Below are 6,003 nucleotides of genomic sequence, written 5' to 3'. Positions count from 1 at the left end.
AGCTGGGCAGTGGAGATCCGGTACGGGCCCGTTTACGGTCACATCGCTGTATTTGCGCAAACAACTCCGTATGCATGTTAATATCTAGATTTCGTCAATAAAATTGCGTGTTATCAGGTACACGCTCTACCATTTAAGACGCATATTTTGGCGCGTTAACATGCAAATGCAAGTCTTGTTCCATTCTTCTCAACTTAGTCTGAAGAAAAGCGATTTGTTTGTGACTTGTACTGGTGCTGGGACTCTTCTCTTTCTCCTTTGTGGTGTAACGGCTGTTGACATCCATTTAATTATATTAATGCCACCTTTGGTTGTAATATGTGCCTGTAATCAAATAGCATTGATGGCATTCTGTATCATACTGTATCGAAATTTCGGCGCGTAACTAGTCCCGCAGCTTTGAGAAAACCCAGACAATATATATTTCAATGCGCGCGGCTCGATTATATACGGTCCATCACAGGGACTGGTGTGCTATAACTTTTCATAGCGATTCGAGTAACCATGGTGACGTAAATGGCGATAAAAGGCGAACAAAAATCCCATAGACAATGAATGGGGAGACGCTGTGAAAACGACCAAACCACCTCTCGTTGGAGCTCTACTGCTGCGTCATACTTCAACATAGAACAATGATTGAAATGTTAAAGGGGTCACAAGACATGAAACTCTTTTGGGTTAAATTAGTATTTTGACAACTATTACGGTTTTCACAAAATTGCAGTTTACGTGTTGTGTTATTTTTAGACAGTTTCAGATTTTATAATGGGTGTGTATTGCAGGGAATGTTCAGAGTAAGAGTAGATGATAACTGCCATCCCTGAAAATTTTCCTAAATAACAGATCAATTACATACATACAAATAAAACATACAAATACAAATTAAAAATTGACTTGACCTGACTTGACCACGACAATTAGTTTAGATCATGCAAGTCTTTAGATCTTTATATTCAAACATGTTAGGTCTGTTGTGTTTGTATAATAATAAATAGTAAGGATAGATACTAATATGGAAAAAAAATAAATACAGTATTAGGCAGTGGATCCTGAACCCGCTGGTTCTGGATCAAACAGTCTCTTTGTTTTACTTGTAAAAAAAGTTAGTGACGCATCTAGCTGGACAACAGCTGCAGGAACAGACTGAATTCTACTAAATCACTTAAACGTCTGTCAACATCATCAATCATACATTTATGTCACTTGAAGTGTTTGTCGGTACAGTTTGTCATTTGCACTAATGATACTTTTCGCTACAGACCAACATTAGATGTTACTCGCCCAGAGCTGTCTCCTGTGGTGGAAAACCACACCAGGATTTACTCATGTTTTCTTCTCTTCTTTGCCATTCTTCTTTGTCTTTGAAATACTATAGATGGAGGTCTTGGTCATGACATTATCACTGTGGCTCCTTCACATACTATTGATAGGGTTAGTAAATTTTTTGAACATTTTAAACAAAAATTCTGGCCAGATCTTACACACTACACCTTTAAAGCTGTTGTCTGCCTTGGGAGACAGAGGGGGTTGTATGTGCGTTTTTTCCCTCCTCCTCCTGGAGGCTCTATGGTAGACAGCTCTACTGCCACATACAACAATACGCACACGCACATTGACAGATGCACACAAGTGCAGTTGCTTTGCTATGTTTTGTCCAAGCTTTATTGCAGATCAACTTCTGTAAGGGCATGTACATATGTGTATACATGTCTTACTATGGTTGTGGGGACAAATTTAGGTTAGAAACCATCATTGTGAGGTCACTTTGGCCAGTCCTCACAGTTTCAAGGAGGTTTTTGAGTCATACCTGCTGTGACTGAAGAGTTAGGATAAGTCTTTACAATATGAATGATACTGTGTGTGATGGATACGCAAGAAGCAGCAGGCACATTCAAAATTTCTTCGGGAATTTTCTAGTTGTCCACTACAACTTTGTAATTAGTGCAGTTGCTTTCTAAAAACCTACATATCCATTTTCTCCCATACCAAGGCGGAGAAAGACCAAACTATTTTTTTCCGTTATCATTACAAAGCTCGTTATCTGGAGATAACAAGATATTATCCGGAGAAAGCGGTTTTGACTGAATGTGATCTGACCTGATCTCTGAATAACAAGGTAATTATAAATATATAACAAGCTTTGTTATCTCGAGAAATCGTTTTTTCCTGATAATGTCTCCTTACCTTGTGATAACAAGCTTTGTTATTTTGAGATAACGGGATAAAAAAAATATTTGCATGTATGCCCTTTCTCACCTTCCCTACACCATGTCCCCATCAAATATATGTTTCTTCAGTGCCCCTATGGCCTCTGTTAGTGGATCCTTTGACACATCTGTAAAAGGGTGTATACGGTCACTGTAATTCCTGTCCCTATATCTGCTATATTCTTAAACTGGATCGAATGTGTTATTTCTATGCTTAATATTTAGTTGTTCCATGTCCACGCAAGCATTTTCCCTACCCATCCACACTTGTGTTTTGCACTAACTCTCCAACCGTCCTTTTAGGTGGATGACTTTCTTTGTGTTCCCTTAGATTTATCCAGTAGGTGGCATTTCTCCTGCCTCAACTGGAACATTACACTGGTGCAACTGGTGGAGTCTGATGATCCAGGTCTGACAGCACAGACTTGGCTGCTGAGTCTTCCACCACACAATCATATTGTATTCTTTCCTGGACTAGTGCTACATATATCTCGATGAAATATCAGCTCTCCATTCTAGCCGTGCCAGACCTGCCTGGCACTCGGTAACTAAGTGGACTATTAGCTATCTAATATGTACTGTACAGTACCCTCTTTAGAGAGCACTGCTTATGCAAATCAATAAGACAAAAGTGGCTAACAGCACTGTTACTTGATGGCACTACTTCTTTACACCAATATTGTTTACAAGGCAGAATTTTCACTGAAACCAGTTTGTGCCTGAAATAATTACTGTAAATTTTGTCTTAAATTGACCATCACAGGCATCAAACATACTCTGTTGACCACAGTTTTATTGTCTTACTGATGTCTTTCCCATAGAGCTACATGCAGATGTCACTGATCCTATTGAAACCACCAGGCAGTTGAGCATCTCTGTGACTGAACCCTGCTCAACATTTCATACCTGCTACAGTGCATGATGTGGAAGCATCTGAATTCATTATGTTTCTCCATTCCTTCATTCAGGTTTTTCCTTTAATTTGTTACATCTGTATGTAATGTATGACCCAACCCAACACAAAATGTACTTGGCAACAACTGAAGATAGTTGAAATGGGTGAGATATGATTTCATTACAAGCAATTGTGGTGTTGTTTAGCCTAATTAGAAAACATCCTGTGGCTTCATTCAACACGTGATATATTTAAGTAAGTGAAATTTCTTTTTCAGACATCAGCTGACACTAACACTGTTTAATATAGTCTATTTCAAAACAACACTTCACAACAGCTTATACACACAAGTCACCAAATATGGATATGTTCAGATTTGACCTCCATTATCAACAATAGACCTGTCTTTAACTGTCCAGTCTTCTTCATCTTCTATCATTTACTGATGGTGTAAACCATGGTGTCTGGTAAAGCCATAACTCACCTCTATGCAGATGTAATTGTACTCGTAATACTCCACAGATTTGTCATAATGGGTTGAACATAAACATAAAGTAGTTCATTTTCATTTCTGATGAAGACACCTTGTCAGCTGCCACAGAGAGGGACGATACAGAGAGGCCTATTGAGGTTTACACCTTAAAAATAACATATAACAGTTGATGACAGTCTTGTACCATAAAAAGATAGAACCTTCTTTTTCTCTAACACAGCCAGAGGGAGAGGGGCCATCCACCTCCACATCACAACTCACCTCAGTAAGATGTTGTTCAGCATTGGCCCAGAGCGTACAATGAAACTAAGTAGACCTGGCACTGTGACATTCACTGTCATGTTTTTCTCTTCCTATCGCTTCCTGTGAAACAGCTGCACAAGGTGTAATCAGAGAAATTAATTGGGAAATGAGATGGAGACAAAGACAGAAATACACCTCAGTGCAGCATCAGTTAAAGGTGTTGAGGTGTCCACAGGTGGATGATTTTAACTGTTTGAACAACACAAAAAATATAACTGTTCTTTATTCGGACTTGCAGGAAATAAAGAACTTCATAAAAAGAAAGGCACATTGTCTTTATTATTTACTGGGGAGGTGATGGGTCAATCAGCGGTGATGGTAGCATATTGTGTCTCACTGCTCTTCATCTTATGAGTCAGCAGGGTTGTCAGGACCGTTATCGGGATCGTTCAGCGGTTGAGTTGGACATTGTCATCTAACTCTGATTCTCCAATGTTGTGGAGAATCAAACATGCCCTCTCTGGGGTAATCCTTGGTGTACAAAAGCACTGGAGCTGGGCCTTGAACCTCACAGTGGTCACCCTTACCCTGGCTCATGTCCTGCAGGGAGCCACATTCTAACATTGCTGCAGGCCAGCTTCAGGATCAGGGTAACGGTTCAGCAGGTAACCATCAAACTCTCTTGTTGCAATGGTAGGAAAAAAAATATTGATCAAAATAGGATATAGCTATACTACCACAGGCAAATCTTGCTCTCTGTATGTCACAAAAGACTGAGCTGCACAGGCAGAGAGAACCATGAAGAAGACTTGAATACTGGATGATGTAGTGATGTTACTTCAAAGGAGCTATTTGTAAGTTTTGCCACATAGCCAACGCTGACATTAACAGCTGTTAACTTACAGGTCTAGAAGAAACATGAGTTCAGCATCAAACTTCATTCCTTTACTCACCAAGCGCTGCCTCCAGTGGTGGAAAGAATTTGGCTTCTATGTATAGCACTTCTTTTCTGCTAGTGAAGTTAGCATTGTAACCAGCTACCTATCAGCACATCTTGTCACTTTCCAATAGTGACTCACTGTAGCATCCAATCTGCCCTGAGGAAGTATCGCTGCTCAGAAGACGTATTATAACGATGGCCAAATCTCTTATCAAGCACTAAATAGCCCCTTCAGTAAATGAAGCCCCTGATCTGGAGGCAGGATCAACTCAGGCAGGCAGCCTGAAGTCTGGAGAGCTGATGAGCAGCACTCCATGGGCTGACAATACAGGGGCAGCAGAGATGGATGAAACTGGCTCAGTGGATGAGGAAGGTGATGCCTCTGGAGGCAAAGCAGGGTACTGGGGTCCAGAGAGGGCAGCCAGTGAATGGAGGCCCAGACTGACTGACAAGCTGACAACCAGATGTAGTTGAGGCTGGAAACTGGAGCATTGGGCAGGTAGCCTGATGATCTGGCTGCCGTAATGATTTAATTATTGATAAGATGTCTGATGACAGTCTGACAGTTCAGGCAGTTCTTGGTTTTTCAGGTATTTCGATTTCAAAGTGAGCTGTTTGCAAGTTATACAGCTTCCTGTATTTAAAAAATTCACAATAAATCTAAGTTAGATTGTATTTTATCTCTGTGTTGTGTAAACCACCTGGAGTTTCTCTCCAGTTCTCATTTTATGGAGTGCTTCACATCTTCTTTCTCAAGTTAGTGTCTGTTAATACATTTCTTGCGTTTCCTAAATGCAAATGTAAAATGTCTTGTCCCCTTAACATTGATTTCATAGATTTCACTGAATTAGATTTTTTCTGTATATAAAATCTTATGCACTTCTCTCATCTATTTGGATTTAACTTTATTTTTTAAATTTTATAAATCCAACTGGGCTAGATTTATCTAAAGCAGGGTTTAACATGACATTAAAATCTCCACCCATTATTCCAAAGCCTTTACATTTGTCAGTAACACCAAATCTGACATAAATACTTATGCATTATTATGATGAATCTGCCACTTGTGTTTGTTATTGATTTTTGTAATATAAATGGGATATTTATTTTATTAATCAAGATTGCAGTTCCTCTGCTAGGGGATTTATATGAAGAGACATATATTTGACCCACACATTAAAACAACCATACAACAGCACTGCTGTGTAGACAATCAATTGGGATT

Source organism: Seriola lalandi, unplaced genomic scaffold (genome assembly GCF_002814215.2).
Source record: "Seriola lalandi dorsalis isolate HSWRI2012SDOR001 ecotype SW California unplaced genomic scaffold, Sedor1 jcf7180002054883, whole genome shotgun sequence".
Classification (NCBI taxonomy): domain Eukaryota; kingdom Metazoa; phylum Chordata; class Actinopteri; order Carangiformes; family Carangidae; genus Seriola; species Seriola lalandi.
This window is presented reverse-complemented; position numbering follows the sequence as displayed.